The 19,781-nt window shown below is 41.8% G+C and overlaps 20 pseudogenes; all 20 read right to left on the bottom strand.

Annotated features, from left to right (window-relative positions):
• Positions 1–579: 579 nt before the first annotated feature.
• On the bottom strand, positions 580–698 carry LOC137114914 (5S ribosomal RNA; annotated as a pseudogene).
• Positions 699–1,555: 857 nt separating this feature from the next.
• On the bottom strand, positions 1,556–1,674 carry LOC137114913 (5S ribosomal RNA; annotated as a pseudogene).
• Positions 1,675–2,528: 854 nt separating this feature from the next.
• Positions 2,529–2,647, bottom strand: LOC137114912 (5S ribosomal RNA; annotated as a pseudogene).
• Positions 2,648–3,500: 853 nt separating this feature from the next.
• On the bottom strand, positions 3,501–3,619 carry LOC137114540 (5S ribosomal RNA; annotated as a pseudogene).
• Positions 3,620–4,485: 866 nt separating this feature from the next.
• Positions 4,486–4,604, bottom strand: LOC137114910 (5S ribosomal RNA; annotated as a pseudogene).
• An 854-nt stretch (positions 4,605–5,458) lies between these two features.
• On the bottom strand, positions 5,459–5,577 carry LOC137114909 (5S ribosomal RNA; annotated as a pseudogene).
• An 853-nt stretch (positions 5,578–6,430) lies between these two features.
• LOC137114908 (5S ribosomal RNA) lies at positions 6,431–6,549 on the bottom strand (annotated as a pseudogene).
• An 853-nt stretch (positions 6,550–7,402) lies between these two features.
• LOC137114907 (5S ribosomal RNA) lies at positions 7,403–7,521 on the bottom strand (annotated as a pseudogene).
• An 853-nt stretch (positions 7,522–8,374) lies between these two features.
• LOC137114906 (5S ribosomal RNA) lies at positions 8,375–8,493 on the bottom strand (annotated as a pseudogene).
• An 857-nt stretch (positions 8,494–9,350) lies between these two features.
• LOC137114905 (5S ribosomal RNA) lies at positions 9,351–9,469 on the bottom strand (annotated as a pseudogene).
• Positions 9,470–10,326: 857 nt separating this feature from the next.
• On the bottom strand, positions 10,327–10,445 carry LOC137115201 (5S ribosomal RNA; annotated as a pseudogene).
• An 857-nt stretch (positions 10,446–11,302) lies between these two features.
• LOC137115200 (5S ribosomal RNA) lies at positions 11,303–11,421 on the bottom strand (annotated as a pseudogene).
• Positions 11,422–12,277: 856 nt separating this feature from the next.
• LOC137114680 (5S ribosomal RNA) lies at positions 12,278–12,396 on the bottom strand (annotated as a pseudogene).
• An 853-nt stretch (positions 12,397–13,249) lies between these two features.
• Positions 13,250–13,368, bottom strand: LOC137115291 (5S ribosomal RNA; annotated as a pseudogene).
• An 853-nt stretch (positions 13,369–14,221) lies between these two features.
• Positions 14,222–14,340, bottom strand: LOC137114904 (5S ribosomal RNA; annotated as a pseudogene).
• An 856-nt stretch (positions 14,341–15,196) lies between these two features.
• Positions 15,197–15,315, bottom strand: LOC137114902 (5S ribosomal RNA; annotated as a pseudogene).
• Positions 15,316–16,172: 857 nt separating this feature from the next.
• Positions 16,173–16,291, bottom strand: LOC137115220 (5S ribosomal RNA; annotated as a pseudogene).
• An 857-nt stretch (positions 16,292–17,148) lies between these two features.
• LOC137115219 (5S ribosomal RNA) lies at positions 17,149–17,267 on the bottom strand (annotated as a pseudogene).
• An 857-nt stretch (positions 17,268–18,124) lies between these two features.
• On the bottom strand, positions 18,125–18,243 carry LOC137114901 (5S ribosomal RNA; annotated as a pseudogene).
• An 853-nt stretch (positions 18,244–19,096) lies between these two features.
• Positions 19,097–19,215, bottom strand: LOC137114900 (5S ribosomal RNA; annotated as a pseudogene).
• Positions 19,216–19,781: the final 566 nt, after the last annotated feature.

The following is a 19,781-nucleotide window of genomic DNA, read 5'->3' as shown; positions in this document are numbered from 1 at the left end:
CGAACCAAGGCCAACATAATAAACAAAATAAGCCATTTCCCACAGAAAGTGCTAGCTAGCCTGATAGAAATAAACAAACCAAAAGACAGTCGCTAACCCTAACTCCCTAATGTGAAAACGGTCCAAAGAAAATGGCAGTTCACCCCTACAGATTTAATACTATTTACAAAATATACAATTTATAACAAAACCACGTCACAAAACCTAACAATTCAAAAATGCTAAATAAGGTTTGGAAACCAAGAACAGCAAACAGGTGCTGATGCCAGAAAGAGCCTCGCTTGCTGTTGGGAACCGTACTTTTAAAACTCCAGGAAGTGTAGGATGGACCAATCAGCTTCCTGTACTGCCCCCCAATCCGGCCAATCAGGCAGGGCACCTATAAGAACAAGAAAATAAAAACAACAGATATGGCCAGGACCGTAACATGGTCTACTAGTAATGAAGCACGATGGTTGGCAAACCAATAAAGTAGCAAAACAGCAATGAAAGAACAAAATTTGATGAAAATATAGAACAATTTCTATGAATAAATAGGCAGTAACACCAGCTTGTGCTGCCCGTAAACCCAAGCAAAAAAGCTTACAGCACCTGGTATTCCCAGGCGGTCTTCCTACCAAGTACTAACCAGGCCCGGCTCTATTTGGCTGCCGAGATCGGACGAGATCGGGCGCTTAGAGAGCGGTGTGGCCGTAAGCTGCATTTGACATCATCAACAGCTCTTAAAAACGCTGGAGAAGCAGAATGCATGACACTTGCTAAGAAGAAGATAAATGTGGCAAAGTACAAAGTACTATAACTGTACTGGTCTGTTACGCCCCTGTCTAGGGGGTCAGGGTGCAACATACAAAGATAAATTAGGATGTTCCCTCTCCGGTCTCCAAACCATAATCCAGGATCGAGATGTTCCAACAGAATGATATTTATTTTAAACGAAAGAAAGTGTCAAACAAAACATGACACTACAACTCAGGGCGAACCAAGGCCAACATAATAAACAAAATAAGCCATTTCCCACAGAAAGTGCTAGCTAGCCTGATAGAAATAAACAAACCAAAAGACAGTCGCTAACCATAACTCCCTAATGTGAAAACAGTCCAAAGAAAATGGCAGTTCACCCCTACAGATTTAATACTATTTACAAAATATACAATTTATAAACAAAACCACGGCACAAAACCTAACAATTCAAAAATGCTAAATAAGGTTTGGAAACCAAGAACAGCAAACAGGTGCTGATGCCAGAAAGAGCCTCGCTAGCTGTTGGGAACCGTACTTTTAAAACTCCAGGAAGTGTAGGATGGACCAATCAGCTTCCTGTACTGCCCCCCAATCCGGCCAATCAGGCAGGGCACCTATAAGAACAAGAAAATAAAAACAACACATATGGCCAGGACCGTAACATGGTCTACTAGTAATGAAGCACGATGGTTGGCAAACCAATAAAGTAGCAAAACAGCAATGAAAGAACAAAATTTGATGAAAATATAGAACAATTTCTATGAATAAATAGGCAGTAACACCAGCTTGTGCTGCCCGTAAACCCAAGCAAAAAAGCTTACAGCACCTGGTATTCCCAGGCGGTCTTCCTACCAAGTACTAACCAGGCCCGGCTCTATTTGGCTGCCGAGATCGGACGAGATCGGGCGCTTAGAGAGCGGTGTGGCCGTAAGCTGCATTTGACATCATCAACAGCTCTTAAAAACGCTAGAGAAGCAGAATGCATGACACTTGCTAAGAAGAAGATAAATGTGGCAAAGTACAAAGTACTATAACTGTACTGGTCTGTTACGCCCCTGTCTAGGGGGTCAGGGTGCAACATACAAAGATAAATTAGCATGTTCCCTCTCCGATCCCCAAACCAAAATCCAGGATCGAGATGTTCCAACAGAATGATATTTATTTTAAACGAAAGAAAGTGACAAACAAAAAATGACACAACTCATGGCGAACCAAGGCCAACATAATAAACAAAATAAGCCATTTCCCACAGAAAGTGCTAGCTAGCCTGATAGAAATAAACAAACCAAAAGACAGTCGCTAACCCTAACTCCCTAATGTGAAAACGGTCCAAAGAAAATGGCAGTTCACCCCTACAGATTTAATACTATTTACAAAATATACAATTTATAACAAAACCACGTCACAAAACCTAACAATTCAAAAATGCTAAATAAGGTTTGGAAACCAAGAACAGCAAACAGGTGCTGATGCCAGAAAGAGCCTCGCTAGCTGTTGGGAACCGTACTTTTAAAACTCCAGGAAGTGTAGGATGGACCAATCAGCTTCCTGTACTGCCCCCCAATCCGGCCAATCAGGCAGGGCACCTATAAGAACAAGAAAATAAAAACAACACATATGGCCAGGACCGTAACATGGTCTACTAGTAATGAAGCACGATGGTTGGCAAACCAATAAAGTAGCAAAACAGCAATGAAAGAACAAAATTTGATGAAAATATAGAACAATTTCTATGAATAAATAGGCAGTAACACCAGCTTGTGCTGCCCGTAAACCCAAGCAAAAAAAGCTTACAGCACCTGGTATTCCCAGGCGGTCTTCCTACCAAGTACTAACCAGGCCCGGCTCTATTTGGCTGCCGAGATCGGACGAGATCGGGCGCTTAGAGAGCGGTGTGGCCGTAAGCTGCATTTGACATCATCAACAGCTCTTAAAAACGCTAGAGAAGCAGAATGCATGACACTTACTAAGAAGAAGATAAATGTGGCAAAGTACAAAGTACTATAACTGTACTGGTCTGTTACGCCCCTGTCTAGGGGGTCAGGGTGCAACATACAAAGATAAATTAGCATGTTCCCTCTCCGATCCCCAAACCAAAATCCAGGATCGAGATGTTCCAACAGAATGATATTTATTTTAAACGAAAGAAAGTGACAAACAAAAAATGACACAACTCATGGCGAACCAAGGCCAACATAATAAACAAAATAAGCCATTTCCCACAGAAAGTGCTAGCTAGCCTGATAGAAATAAACAAACCAAAAGACAGTCGCTAACCCTAACTCCCTAATGTGAAAACGGTCCAAAGAAAATGGCAGTTCACCCCTACAGATTTAATACTATTTACAAAATATACGATTTATAACAAAACCACGTCACAAAACCTAACAATTCAAAAATGCTAAATAAGGTTTGGAAACCAAGAACAGCAAACAGGTGCTGATGCCAGAAAGAGCCTCGCTTGCTGTTGGGAACCGTACTTTTAAAACTCCAGGAAGTGTAGGATGGACCAATCAGCTTCCTGTACTGCCCCCCAATCCGGCCAATCAGGCAGGGCACCTATAAGAACAAGAAAATAAAAACAACACATATGGCCAGGACCGTAACATGGTCTACTAGTAATGAAGCACGATGGTTGGCAAACCAATAAAGTAGCAAAACAGCAATGAAAGAACAAAATTTGATGAAAATATAGAACAATTTCTATGAATAAATAGGCAGTAACACCAGCTTGTGCTGCCCGTAAACCCAAGCAAAAAAGCTTACAGCACCTGGTATTCCCAGGCGGTCTTCTTACCAAGTACTAACCAGGCCCGGCTCTATTTGGCTGCCGAGATCGGACGAGATCGGGCGCTTAGAGAGCGGTGTGGCCGTAAGCTGCATTTGACATCATCAACAGCTCTTAAAAACGCTAGAGAAGCAGAATGCATGACACTTACTAAGAAGAAGATAAATGTGGCAAAGTACAAAGTACTATAACTGTACTGGTCTGTTACGCCCCTGTCTAGGGGGTCAGGGTGCAACATACAAAGATAAATTAGCATGTTCCCTCTCCGATCCCCAAACCAAAATCCAGGATCGAGATGTTCCAACAGAATGATATTTATTTTAAACGAAAGAAAGTGTCAAACAAAACATGACACTACAACTCAGGGCGAACCCAGGCCAACATAATAAACAAAATAAGCCATTTCCCACAGAAAGTGCTAGCTAGCCTGATAGAAATAAACAAACCAAAAGACAGTCGCTAACCCTAACTCCTTAATGTGAAAACAAGTGAAAACAATCAAAAGAAAATGGCAGTCCACCCCTACAGATTTAATACTATTTACAAAATATACAATTTATAACAAAACCACGTCACAAAACCTAACAATTCAAAAATGCTAAATAAGGTTTGGAAACCAAGAACAGCAAACAGGTGCTGATGCCAGAAAGAGCCTCGCTTGCTGTTGGGAACCGTACTTTTAAAACTCCAGGAAGTGTAGGATGGACCAATCAGCTTCCTGTACTGCCCCCCAATCCGGCCAATCAGGCAGGGCACCTATAAGAACAAGAAAATAAAAACAACACATATGGCCAGGACCGTAACATGGTCTACTAGTAATGAAGCACGATGGTTGGCAAACCAATAAAGTAGCAAAACAGCAATGAAAGAACAAAATTTGATGAAAATATAGAACAATTTCTATGAATAAATAGGCAGTAACACCAGCTTGTGCTGCCCGTAAACCCAAGCAAAAAAGCTTACAGCACCTGGTATTCCCAGGCGGTCTTCCTACCAAGTACTAACCAGGCCCGGCTCTATTTGGCTGCCGAGATCGGACGAGATCGGGCGCTTAGAGAGCGGTGTGGCCGTAAGCTGCATTTGACATCATCAACAGCTCCTAAAAACGCTGGAGAAGCAGAATGCATGACACTTGCTAAGAAGAAGATAAATGTGGCAAAGTACAAAGTACTATAACTGTACTGGTCTGTTACGCCCCTGTCTAGGGGGTCAGGGTGAAACATACAAAGATAAATTTGCATGTTCCCTCTCCGATCCTCAAACCAAAATCCAGGATTGAGATGTTCCAACAGAATGATATTTATTTTAAACGAAAGAAAGTGACAAACAAAAAATGACACAACTCATGGCGAACCAAGGCCAACATAATAAACAAAATAAGCCATTTCCCACAGAAAGTGCTAGCTAGCCTGATAGAAATAAACAAACCAAAAGACAGTCGCTAACCCTAACTCCCTAATGTGAAAACGGTCCAAAGAAAATGGCAGTTCACCCCTACAGATTTAATACTATTTACAAAATATACAATTTATAAACAAAACCACGGCACAAAACCTAACAATTCAAAAATGCTAAATAAGGTTTGGAAACCAAGAACAGCAAACAGGTGCTGATGCCAGAAAGAGCCTCGCTAGCTGTTGGGAACCGTACTTTTAAAACTCCAGGAAGTGTAGGATGGACCAATCAGCTTCCTGTACTGCCCCCCAATCCGGCCAATCAGGCAGGGCACCTATAAGAACAACAAAATAAAAACAACACATATGGCCAGGACCGTAACATGGTCTACTAGTAATGAAGCACGATGGTTGGCAAACCAATAAAGTAGCAAAACAGCAATTAAAGAACAAAATTTGATGAAAATATAGAACAATTTCTATGAATAAATAGGCAGTAACACCAGCTTGTGCTGCCCGTAAACCCAAGCAAAAAAGCTTACAGCACCTGGTATTCCCAGGCGGTCTTCCTACCAAGTACTAACCAGGCCCGGCTCTATTTGGCTGCCGAGATCGGACGAGATCGGGCGCTTAGAGAGCGGTGTGGCCGTAAGCTGCATTTGACATCATCAACAGCTCTTAAAAACGCTGGAGAAGCAGAATGCATGACACTTGCTAAGAAGAAGATAAATGTGGCAAAGTACAAAGTACTATAACTGTACTGGTCTGTTACGCCCCTGTCTAGGGGGTCAGGGTGCAACATACAAAGATAAATTAGCATGTTCCCTCTCCGATCCCCAAACCAAAATCCAGGATCGAGATGTTCCAACAGAATGATATTTATTTTAAACGAAAGAAAGTGACAAACAAAAAATGACACAACTCATGGCGAACCAAGGCCAACATAATAAACAAAATAAGCCATTTCCCACAGAAAGTGCTAGCTAGCCTGATAGAAATAAACAAACCAAAAGACAGTCGCTAACCCTAACTCCCTAATGTGAAAACGGTCCAAAGAAAATGGCAGTTCACCCCTACAGATTTAATACTATTTACAAAATATACAATTTATAACAAAACCACGTCACAAAACCTAACAATTCAAAAATGCTAAATAAGGTTTGGAAACCAAGAACAGCAAACAGGTGCTGATGCCAGAAAGAGCCTCGCTTGCTGTTGGGAACCGTACTTTTAAAACTCCAGGAAGTGTAGGATGGACCAATCAGCTTCCTGTACTGCCCCCCAATCCGGCCAATCAGGCAGGGCACCTATAAGAACAAGAAAATAAAAACAACACATATGGCCAGGACCGTAACATGGTCTACTAGTAATGAAGCACGATGGTTGGCAAACCAATAAAGTAGCAAAACAGCAATGAAAGAACAAAATTTGATGAAAATATAGAACAATTTCTATGAATAAATAGGCAGTAACACCAGCTTGTGCTGCCCGTAAACCCAAGCAAAAAAGCTTACAGCACCTGGTATTCCCAGGCGGTCTTCCTACCAAGTACTAACCAGGCCCGGCTCTATTTGGCTGCCGAGATCGGACGAGATCGGGCGCTTAGAGAGCGGTGTGGCCGTAAGCTGCATTTGACATCATCAACAGCTCTTAAAAACGCTGGAGAAGCAGAATGCATGACACTTGCTAAGAAGAAGATAAATGTGGCAAAGTACAAAGTACTATAACTGTACTGGTCTGTTACGCCCCTGTCTAGGGGGTCAGGGTGCAACATACAAAGATAAATTAGCATGTTCCCTCTCCGATCCCCAAACCAAAATCCAGGATCGAGATGTTCCAACAGAATGATATTTATTTTAAACGAAAGAAAGTGACAAACAAAAAATGACACAACTCATGGCGAACCAAGGCCAACATAATAAACAAAATAAGCCATTTCCCACAGAAAGTGCTAGCTAGCCTGATAGAAATAAACAAACCAAAAGACAGTCGCTAACCCTAACTCCCTAATGTGAAAACGGTCCAAAGAAAATGGCAGTTCACCCCTACAGATTTAATACTATTTACAAAATATACAATTTATAACAAAACCACGTCACAAAACCTAACAATTCAAAAATGCTAAATAAGGTTTGGAAACCAAGAACAGCAAACAGGTGCTGATGCCAGAAAGAGCCTCGCTTGCTGTTGGGAACCGTACTTTTAAAACTCCAGGAAGTGTAGGATGGACCAATCAGCTTCCTGTACTGCCCCCCAATCCGGCCAATCAGGCAGGGCACCTATAAGAACAAGAAAATAAAAACAACACATATGGCCAGGACCGTAACATGGTCTACTAGTAATGAAGCACGATGGTTGGCAAACCAATAAAGTAGCAAAACAGCAATGAAAGAACAAAATTTGATGAAAATATAGAACAATTTCTATGAATAAATAGGCAGTAACACCAGCTTGTGCTGCCCGTAAACCCAAGCAAAAAAGCTTACAGCACCTGGTATTCCCAGGCGGTCTTCCTACCAAGTACTAACCAGGCCCGGCTCTATTTGGCTGCCGAGATCGGACGAGATCGGGCGCTTAGAGAGCGGTGTGGCCGTAAGCTGCATTTGACATCATCAACAGCTCTTAAAAACGCTGGAGAAGCAGAATGCATGACACTTGCTAAGAAGAAGATAAATGTGGCAAAGTACAAAGTACTATAACTGTACTGGTCTGTTACGCCCCTGTCTAGGGGGTCAGGGTGCAACATACAAAGATAAATTAGCATGTTCCCTCTCCGATCCCCAAACCAAAATCCAGGATCGAGATGTTCCAACAGAATGATATTTATTTTAAACGAAAGAAAGTGACAAACAAAAAATGACACAACTCATGGCGAACCAAGGCCAACATAATAAACAAAATAAGCCATTTCCCACAGAAAGTGCTAGCTAGCCTGATAGAAATAAACAAACCAAAAGACAGTCGCTAACCCTAACTCCCTAATGTGAAAACGGTCCAAAGAAAATGGCAGTTCACCCCTACAGATTTAATACTATTTACAAAATATACAATTTATAACAAAACCACGTCACAAAACCTAACAATTCAAAAATGCTAAATAAGGTTTGGAAACCAAGAACAGCAAACAGGTGCTGATGCCAGAAAGAGCCTCGCTTGCTGTTGGGAACCGTACTTTTAAAACTCCAGGAAGTGTAGGATGGACCAATCAGCTTCCTGTACTGCCCCCCAATCCGGCCAATCAGGCAGGGCACCTATAAGAACAAGAAAATAAAAACAACACATATGGCCAGGACCGTAACATGGTCTACTAGTAATGAAGCACGATGGTTGGCAAACCAATAAAGTAGCAAAACAGCAATGAAAGAACAAAATTTGATGAAAATATAGAACAATTTCTATGAATAAATAGGCAGTAACACCAGCTTGTGCTGCCCGTAAACCCAAGCAAAAAAGCTTACAGCACCTGGTATTCCCAGGCGGTCTTCCTACCAAGTACTAACCAGGCCCGGCTCTATTTGGCTGCCGAGATCGGACGAGATCGGGCGCTTAGAGAGCGGTGTGGCCGTAAGCTGCATTTGACATCATCAACAGCTCTTAAAAACGCTGGAGAAGCAGAATGCATGACACTTGCTAAGAAGAAGATAAATATGGCAAAGTACAAAGTACTATAACTGTACTGGTCTGTTACGCCCCTGTCTAGGGGGTCAGGGTGCAACATACAAATATAAATTAGGATGTTCCCTCTCCGGTCTCCAAACCATAATCCAGGATCGAGATGTTCCAACAGAATGATATTTATTTTAAACGAAAGAAAGTGTCAAACAAAACATGACACTACAACTCAGGGCGAACCAAGGCCAACATAATAAACAAAATAAGCCATTTCCCACAGAAAGTGTTAGCTAGCCTGATAGAAATAAACAAACCAAAAGATAGTCGCTAACCCTAACTCCCTAATGTGAAAACACTCCAAAGAAAATGGCAGTTCACCCCTACAGATTTAATACTATTTACAAAATATACAATTTATAAACAAAACCACGGCACAAAACCTAACAATTCAAAAATGCTAAATAAGGTTTGGAAACCAAGAACAGCAAACAGGTGCTGCTGCCAGAAAGAGCCTCGCTAGCTGTTGGGAACCGTACTTTTAAAACTCCAGGAAGTGAAGGATGGACCAATCAGCTTCCTGTACTGCCCCCCAATCCGGCCAATAAGGCAGGGCACCTATAAGAACAACAAAATAAAAACAACACATATGGCCAGGACCGTAACATGGTCTACTAGTAATGAAGCACGATGGTTGGCAAACCAATAAAGTAGCAAAACAGCAATGAAAGAACAAAATTTGATGAAAATATAGAACAATTTCTATGAATAAATAGGCAGTAACACCAGCTTGTGCTGCCCGTAAACCCAAGCAAAAAAGCTTACAGCACCTGGTATTCCCAGGCGGTCTTCCTACCAAGTACTAACCAGGCCCGGCTCTATTTGGCTGCCGAGATCGGACGAGATCGGGCGCTTAGAGAGCGGTGTGGCCGTAAGCTGCATTTGACATCATCAACAGCTCTTAAAAACGCTGGAGAAGCAGAATGCATGACACTTGCTAAGAAGAAGATAAATGTGGCAAAGTACAAAGTACTATAACTGTACTGGTCTGTTACGCCCCTGTCTAGGGGGTCAGGGTGCAACATACAAAGATAAATTAGCATGTTCCCTCTCCGATCCCCAAACCAAAATCCAGGATCGATATGTTCCAACAGAATGATATTTATTTTAAACGAAAGAAAGTGTCAAACAAAACATGACTCTACAACTCAGGGCGAACCAAGGCCAACATAATAAACAAAATAAGCCATTTCCCACAGAAAGTGCTAGCTAGCCTGATAGAAATAAACAAACCAAAAGACAGTCGCTAACCCTAACTCCCTAATGTGAAAACACTCCAAAGAAAATGGCAGTTCACCCCTACAGATTTAATACTATTTACAAAATATACAATTTATAAACAAAACCACGGCACAAAACCTAACAATTCAAAAATGCTAAATAAGGTTTGGAAACCAAGAACAGCAAACAGGTGCTGATGCCAGAAAGAGCCTCGCTAGCTGTTGGGAACCGTACTTTTAAAACTCCAGGAAGTGTAGGATGGACCAATCAGCTTCCTGTACTGCCCCCCAATCCGGCCAATCAGGCAGGGCACCTATAAGAACAACAAAATAAAAACAACACATATGGCCAGGACCGTAACATGGTCTACTAGTAATGAAGCACGATGGTTGACAAACCAATAAAGTAGCAAAACAGCAATGAAAGAACAAAATTTGATGAAAATATGGAACAATTTCTATGAATAAATAGGCAGTAACACCAGCTTGTGCTGCCCGTAAACCCAAGCAAAAAAACTTACAGCACCTGGTATTCCCAGGCGGTCTTCCTACCAAGTACTAACCAGGCCCAGCTCTATTTGGCTGCCGAGATCGGACGAGATCGGGCGCTTAGAGAGCGGTGTGGCCGTAAGCTGCATTTGACATCATCAACAGCTCTTAAAAACGCTGGAGAAGCAGAATGCATGACACTTGCTAAGAAGAAGATAAATGTGGCAAAGTACAAAGTACTATAACTGTACTGGTCTGTTACGCCCCTGTCTAGGGGGTCAGGGTGCAACATACAAAGATAAATTAGCATGTTCCCTCTCCGATCCCCAAACCAAAATCCAGGATCGAGATGTTCCAACAGAATGATATTTATTTTAAACGAAAGAAAGTGTCAAACAAAACATGACTCTACAACTCAGGGCGAACCAAGGCCAACATAATAAACAAAATAAGCCATTTCCCACAGAAAGTGCTAGCTAGCCTGATAGAAATAAACAAACCAAAAGACAGTCGCTAACCCTAACTCCCTAATGTGAAAACACTCCAAAGAAAATGGCAGTTCACCCCTACAGATTTAATACTATTTACAAAATATACAATTTATAAACAAAACCACGGCACAAAACCTAACAATTCAAAAATGCTAAATAAGGTTTGGAAACCATAAACAGCAAACAGGTGCTGATGCCAGAAAGAGCCTCGCTAGCTGTTGGGAACCGTACTTTTAAAACTCCAGGAAGTGTAGGATGGACCAATCAGCTTCCTGTACTGCCCCCCAATCCGGCCAATCAGGCAGGGCACCTATAAGAACAACAAAATAAAAACAACACATATGGCCAGGACCGTAACATGGTCTACTAGTAATGAAGCACGATGGTTGACAAACCAATAAAGTAGCAAAACAGCAATGAAAGAACAAAATTTGATGAAAATATGGAACAATTTCTATGAATAAATAGGCAGTAACACCAGCTTGTGCTGCCCGTAAACCCAAGCAAAAAAACTTACAGCACCTGGTATTCCCAGGCGGTCTTCCTACCAAGTACTAACCAGGCCCAGCTCTATTTGGCTGCCGAGATCGGACGAGATCGGGCGCTTAGAGAGCGGTGTGGCCGTAAGCTGCATTTGACATCATCAACAGCTCCTAAAAACGCTGGATAAGCAGAATGCATGACACATGCTAATAAGAAGATAAATGTGGCAAAGTACAAAGTACTATAACTGTACTGGTCTGTTACGCCCCTGTCTAGGGGGTCAGGGTGAAACATACAAAGATAAATTTGCATGTTCCCTCTCCGATCCTCAAACCAAAATCCAGGATTGAGATGTTCCAACAGAATGATATTTATTTTAAACGAAAGAAAGTGTCAAACAAAACATGACACTACAACTCAGGGCGAACCAAGGCCAACATAATAAACAAAATAAGCCATTTCCCACAGAAAGTGCTAGCTAGCCTGATAGAAATAAACAAACCAAAAGACAGTCGCTAACCCTAACTCCCTAATGTGAAAACGGTCCAAAGAAAATGGCAGTTCACCCCTACAGATTTAATACTATTTACAAAATATACAATTTATAACAAAACCACGTCACAAAACCTAACAATTCAAAAATGCTAAATAAGGTTTGGAAACCAAGAACAGCAAACAGGTGCTGATGCCAGAAAGAGCCTCGCTTGCTGTTGGGAACCGTACTTTTAAAACTCCAGGAAGTGTAGGATGGACCAATCAGCTTCCTGTACTGCCCCCCAATCTGGCCAATCAGGCAGGGCACCTATAAGAACAAGAAAATAAAAACAACACATATGGCCAGGACCGTAACATGGTCTACTAGTAATGAAGCACGATGGTTGGCAAACCAATAAAGTAGCAAAACAGCAATGAAAGAACAAAATTTGATGAAAATATAGAACAATTTCTATGAATAAATAGGCAGTAACACCAGCTTGTGCTGCCCGTAAACCCAAGCAAAAAAGCTTACAGCACCTGGTATTCCCAGGCGGTCTTCCTACCAAGTACTAACCAGGCCCGGTTCTATTGGGCTGCCGAGATCGGACGAGATCGGGCGCTTAGAGAGCGGTGTGGCCGTAAGCTGCATTCGACATCATCAACAGCTCTTAAAAACGCTGGAGAAGCAGAATGCATGACACTTGCTAAGAAGAAGATAAATGTGGCAAAGTACAAAGTACTATAACTGTACTGGTCTTTTACGCCCCTGTCTAGGGGGTCAGGGTGCAACATACAAAGATAAATTAGCATGTTCCCTCTCCGATCCCCAAACCAAAATCCAGGATCGAGATGTTCCAACAGAATGATATTTATTTTAAACGAAAGAAAGTGACAAACAAAAAATGACACAACTCATGGCGAACCAAGGCCAACATAATAAACAAAATAAGCCATTTCCCACAGAAAGTGCTAGCTAGCCTGATAGAAATAAACAAACCAAAAGACAGTCGCTAACCCTAACTCCCTAATGTGAAAACGGTCCAAAGAAAATGGCAGTTCACCCCTACAGATTTAATACTATTTACAAAATATACAATTTATAACAAAACCACGTCACAAAACCTAACAATTCAAAAATGCTAAATACGGTTTGGAAACCAAGAACAGCAAACAGGTGCTGATGCCAGAAAGAGCCTCGCTTGCTGTTGGGAACCGTACTTTTAAAACTCCAGGAAGTGTAGGATGGACCAATCAGCTTCCTGTACTGCCCCCCAATCCGGCCAATCAGGCAGGGCACCTATAAGAACAAGAAAATAAAAACAACACATATGGCCAGGACCGTAACATGGTCTACTAGTAATGAAGCACGATGGTTGGCAAACCAATAAAGTAGCAAAACAGCAATGAAAGAACAAAATTTGATGAAAATATAGAACAATTTCTATGAATAAATAGGCAGTAACACCAGCTTGTGCTGCCCGTAAACCCAAGCAAAAAAGCTTACAGCACCTGGTATTCCCAGGCGGTCTTCCTACCAAGTACTAACCAGGCCCGGCTCTATTTGGCTGCCGAGATCGGACGAGATCGGGCGCTTAGAGAGCGGTGGGGCCGTAAGCTGCATTTGACATCATCAACAGCTCTTAAAAACGCTGGAGAAGCAGAATGCATGACACTTGCTAAGAAGAAGATAAATGTGGCAAAGTACAAAGTACTATAACTGTACTGGTCTGTTACGCCCCTGTCTAGGGGGTCAGGGTGCAACATACAAAGATAAATTAGCATGTTCCCTCTCCGATCCCCAAACCAAAATCCAGGATCGAGATGTTCCAACAGAATGATATTTATTTTAAACGAAAGAAAGTGACAAACAAAAAATGACACAACTCATGGCGAACCAAGGCCAACATAATAAACAAAATAAGCCATTTCCCACAGAAAGTGCTAGCTAGCCTGATAGAAATAAACAAACCAAAAGACAGTCGCTAACCCTAACTCCCTAATGTGAAAACGGTCCAAAGAAAATGGCAGTTCACCCCTACAGATTTAATACTATTTACAAAATATACAATTTATAACAAAACCACGTCACAAAACCTAACAATTCAAAAATGCTAAATAAGGTTTGGAAACCAAGAACAGCAAACAGGTGCTGATGCCAGAAAGAGCCTCGCTTGCTGTTAGGAACCGTACTTTTAAAACTCCAGGAAGTGTAGGATGGACCAATCAGCTTCCTGTACTGCCCCCCAATCCGGCCAATCAGGCAGGGCACCTATAAGAACAAGAAAATAAAAACAACACATATGGCCAGGACCGTAACATGGTCTACTAGTAATGAAGCACGATGGTTGGCAAACCAATAAAGTAGCAAAACAGCAATGAAAGAACAAAATTTGATGAAAATATAGAACAATTTCTATGAATAAATAGGCAGTAACACCAGCTTGTGCTGCCCGTAAACCCAAGCAAAAAAGCTTACAGCACCTGGTATTCCCAGGCGGTCTTCCTACCAAGTACTAACCAGGCCCGGCTCTATTTGGCTGCCGAGATCGGACGAGATCGGGCGCTTAGAGAGCGGTGTGGCCGTAAGCTGCATTTGACATCATCAACAGCTCTTAAAAACGCTGGAGAAGCAGAATGCATGACACTTGCTAAGAAGAAGATAAATATGGCAAAGTACAAAGTACTATAACTGTACTGGTCTGTTACGCCCCTGTCTAGGGGGTCAGGGTGAAACAGACAAAGATAAATTTGGATGTTCCCTCTCCGATCCTCAAACCAAAATCCAGGATTGAGATGTTCCAACAGAATGATATTTATTTTAAACGAAAGAAAGTGTCAAACAAAACATGACTCTACAACTCAGGGCGAACCAAGGCCAACATAATAAACAAAATAAGCCATTTCCCACCGAAAGTGTTAGCTAGCCTGATAGAAATAAACAAACCAAAAGATAGTCGCTAACCCTAACTCCCTAATGTGAAAACACTCCAAAGAAAATGGCAGTTCACCCCTACAGATTTAATACTATTTACAAAATATACAATTTATAACAAAACCACGTCACAAAACCTAACAATTCAAAAATGCTAAATAAGGTTTGGAAACCAAGAACAGCAAACAGGTGCTGATGCCAGAAAGAGCCTCGCTTGCTGTTGGGAACCGTACTTTTAAAACTCCAGGAAGTGTAGGATGGACCAATCAGCTTCCTGTACTGCCCCCCAATCCGGCCAATCAGGCAGGGCACCTATAAGAACAAGAAAATAAAAACAACACATATGGCCAGGACCGTAACATGGTCTACTAGTAATGAAGCACGATGGTTGGCAAACCAATAAAGTAGCAAAACAGCAATGAAAGAACAAAATTTGATGAAAATATAGAACAATTTCTATGAATAAATAGGCAGTAACACCAGCTTGTGCTGCCCGTAAACCCAAGCAAAAAAGCTTACAGCACCTGGTATTCCCAGGCGGTCTTCCTACCAAGTACTAACCAGGCCCGGCTCTATTTGGCTGCCGAGATCGGACGAGATCGGGCGCTTAGAGAGCGGTGTGGCCGTAAGCTGCATTTGACATCATCAACAGCTCTTAAAAACGCTGGAGAAGCAGAATGCATGACACTTGCTAAGAAGAAGATAAATATGGCAAAGTACAAAGTACTATAACTGTACTGGTCTGTTACGCCCCTGTCTAGGGGGTCAGGGTGAAACATACAAAGATAAATTTGGATGTTCCCTCTCCGATCCTCAAACCAAAATCCAGGATTGAGATGTTCCAACAGAATGATATTTATTTTAAACGAAAGAAAGTGTCAAACAAAACATGACACTACAACTCATGGCGAACCAAGGCCAACATAATAAACAAAATAAGCCATTTCCCACAGAAAGTGTTAGCTAGCCTGATAAAAATAAACAAACCAAAAGATAGTCGCTAACCCTAACTCCCTAATGTGAAAACACTCCAAAGAAAATGGCAGTTCACCCCTACAGATTTAATACTATTTACAAAATATACAATTTATAAACAAAACCACGGCACAAAACCTAACAATTCAAAAATGCTAAATAAGGTTTGGAAACCAAGAACAGCAAACAGGTGCTGCTGCCAGAAAGAGCCTCGCTAGCTGTTGGGAACCGTACTTTTAAAACTCCAGGAAGTGAAGGATGGACCAATCAGCTTCCTGTACTGCCCCCCAATCCGGCAGATAAGGCAGGGCACCTATAAGAACAACAAAATAAAAACAACACATATGGCCAGGACCGTAACATGGTCTACTAGTAATGAAGCACGATGGTTGACAAACCAATAAAGTAGCAAAACAGCAATGAAAGAACAAAATTTGATGAAAATATGGAACAATTTCTATGAATAAATAGGCAGTAACACCAGCTTGTGCTGCCCGTAAACCCAAGCAAAAAAACTTACAGCACCTGGTATTCCCAGGCGGTCTTCCTACCAAGTACTAACCAGGCCCGGCTCTATTTGGCTGCCGAGATCGGACGAGATCGGGCGCTTAGAGAGCGGTGTGGCCGTAAGCTGCATTTGACATCATCAACAGCTCCTAAAAACGCTGGAGAAGCAGAATGCATGACACTTGCTAAGAAGAAGATAAATGTGGCAAAGTAGAAAGTACTATAACTGTACTGGTCTGTTACGCCGCTGTCTAGGGGGTCAGGGTGCAACATACAAAGATAAATTAGCATGTTCCCTCTCCGATCCCCAAACCAAAATCCAGGATCGAGATGTTCCAACAGAATGATATTTATTTTAAACGAAAGAAAGTGTCAAACAAAACATGACACTACAACTCAGGGCGAACCAAGGCCAACATAATAAACAAAATAAGCCATTTCCCACAGAAAGTGCTAGCTAGCCTGATAGAAATAAACAAACCAAAAGACAGTCGCTAACCCTAACTCCCTAATGTGAAAACACTCCAAAGAAAATGGCAGTTCACCCCTACAGATTTAATACTATTTACAAAATATACAATTTATAAACAAAACCACGGCACAAAACCTAACAATTCAAAAATGCTAAATAAGGTTTGGAAACCAAGAACAGCAAACAGGTGCTGATGCCAGAAAGAGCCTCGCTAGCTGTTGGGAACCGTACTTTTAAAACTCCAGGAAGTGTAGGATGGACCAATCAGCTTCCTGTACTGCCCCCCAATCCGGCCAATCAGGCAGGGCACCTATAAGAACAACAAAATAAAAACAACACATATGGCCAGGACCGTAACATGGTCTACTAGTAATGAAGCACGATGGTTGACAAACCAATAAAGTAGCAAAACAGCAATGAAAGAACAAAATTTGATGAAAATATGGAACAATTTCTATGAATAAATAGGCAGTAACACCAGCTTGTGCTGCCCGTAAACCCAAGCAAAAAAACTTACAGCACCTGGTATTCCCAGGCGGTCTTCCTACCAAGTACTAACCAGGCCCGGCTCTATTTGGCTGCCGAGATCGGACGAGATCGGGCGCTTAGAGAGCGGTGTGGCCGTAAGCTGCATTTGACATCATCAACAGCTCCTAAAAACGCTGGAGAAGCAGAATGCATGACACTTGCTAAGAAGAAGATAAATGTGGCAAAGTACAAAGTACTATAACTGTACTGGTCTGTTACGCCGCTGTCTAGGGGGTCAGGGTGCAACATACAAAGATAAATTAGCATGTTCCCTCTCCGATCCCCAAACCAAAATCCAGGATCGAGATGTTCCAACAGAATGATATTTATTTTAAACGAAAGAAAGTGTCAAACAAAACATGACACTACAACTCAGGGCGAACCAAGGCCAACATAATAAACAAAATAAGCCATTTCCCACAGAAAGTGCTAGCTAGCCTGATAGAAATAAACAAACCAAAAGACAGTCGCTAACCCTAACTCCCTAATGTGAAAACACTCCAAAGAAAATGGCAGTTCACCCCTACAGATTTAATACTATTTACAAAATATACAATTTATAAACAAAACCACGGCACAAAACCTAACAATTCAAAAATGCTAAATAAGGTTTGGAAACCAAGAACAGCAAACAGGTGCTGATGCCAGAAAGAGCCTCGCTAGCTGTTGGGAACCGTACTTTTAAAACTCCAGGAAGTGTAGGATGGACCAATCAGCTTCCTGTACTGCCCCCCAATCCGGCCAATCAGGCAGGGCACCTATAAGAACAACAAAATAAAAACAACACATATGGCCAGGACCGTAACATGGTCTACTAGTAATGAAGCACGATGGTTGGCAAACCAATAAAGTAGCAAAACAGCAATGAAAGAACAAAATTTGATGAAAATATAGAACAATTTCTATGAATAAATAGGCAGTAACACCAGCTTGTGCTGCCCGTAAACCCAAGCAAAAAAGCTTACAGCACCTGGTATTCCCAGGCGGTCTTCCTACCAAGTACTAACCAGGCCCGGCTCTATTTGGCTGCCGAGATCGGACGAGATCGGGCGCTTAGAGAGCGGTGTGGCCGTAAGCTGCATTTGACATCATCAACAGCTCTTAAAAACGCTGGAGAAGCAGAATGCATGACACTTGCTAAGAAGAAGATAAATGTGGCAAAGTACAAAGTACTATAACTGTACTGGTCTGTTACGCCCCTGTCTAGGGGGTCAGGGTGCAACATACAAAGATAAATTAGCATGTTCCCTCTCCGATCCCCAAACCAAAATCCAGGATCGAGATGTTCCAACAGAATGATATTTATTTTAAACGAAAGAAAGTGACAAACAAAAAATGACACAACTCAGGGCGAACCAAGGCCAACATAATAAACAAAATAAGCCATTTCCCACAGAAAGTGCTAGCTAGCCTGATAGAAATAAACAAACCAAAAGACAGTCGCTAACCCTAACTCCCTAATGTGAAAACGGTCCAAAGAAAATGGCAGTTCACCCCTACAGATTTAATACTATTTACAAAATATACAATTTATAACAAAACCACGTCACAAAACCTAACAATTCAAAAATGCTAAATAAGGTTTGGAAACCAAGAACAGCAAACAGGTGCTGATGCCAGAAAGAGCCTCGCTTGCTGTTGGGAACCGTACTTTTAAAACTCCAGGAAGTGTAGGATGGACCAATCAGCTTCCTGTACTGCCCCCCAATCCGGCCAATCAGGCAGGGCACCTATAAGAACAAGAAAATAAAAACAACACATATGGCCAGGACCGTAACATGGTCTACTAGTAATGAAGCACGATGGTTGGCAAACCAATAAAGTAGCAAAACAGCAATGAAAGAACAAAATTTGATGAAAATATAGAACAATTTCTATGAATAAATAGGCAGTAACACCAGCTTGTGCTGCCCGTAAACCCAAGCAAAAAAGCTTACAGCACCTGGTATTCCCAGGCGGTCTTCCTACCAAGTACTAACCAGGCCCGGCTCTATTTGGCTGCCGAGATCGGACGAGATCGGGCGCTTAGAGAGCGGTGTGGCCGTAAGCTGCATTTGACATCATCAACAGCTCTTAAAAACGCTGGAGAAGCAGAATGCATGACACTTGCTAAGAAGAAGATAAATGTGGCAAAGTACAAAGTACTATAACTGTACTGGTCTGTTACGCCCCTGTCTAGGGGGTCAGGGTGCAACATACAAAGATAAATTAGGATGTTCCCTCTCCGGTCTCCAAACCATAATCCAGGATCGAGATGTTCCAACAGAATGATATTTATTTTAAACGAAAGAAAGTGTCAAACAAAACATGACACTACAACTCAGGGCGAACCAAGGCAAACATAATAAACAAAATAAGCCATTTCCCACAGAAAGTGCTAGCTAGCCTGATAGAAATAAACAAACCAAAAGACAGTCGCTAACCATAACTCCCTAATGTGAAAACAGTCCAAAGAAAATGGCAGTTCACCCCTACAGATTTAATACTATTTACAAAATATACAATTTATAAACAAAACCACGGCACAAAACCTAACAATTCAAAAATGCTAAATAAGGTTTGGAAACCAAGAACAGCAAACAGGTGCTGATGCCAGAAAGAGCCTCGCTAGCTGT

The sequence above is a fragment of the Channa argus genome, unplaced genomic scaffold, assembly GCF_033026475.1.
Source record: "Channa argus isolate prfri unplaced genomic scaffold, Channa argus male v1.0 Contig020, whole genome shotgun sequence".
Taxonomy (NCBI): Eukaryota; Metazoa; Chordata; class Actinopteri; order Anabantiformes; family Channidae; genus Channa; species Channa argus.
The sequence above is the reverse complement of the archived record's forward strand: the minus strand, read 5'-3'. Positions and strand labels throughout refer to the sequence as shown.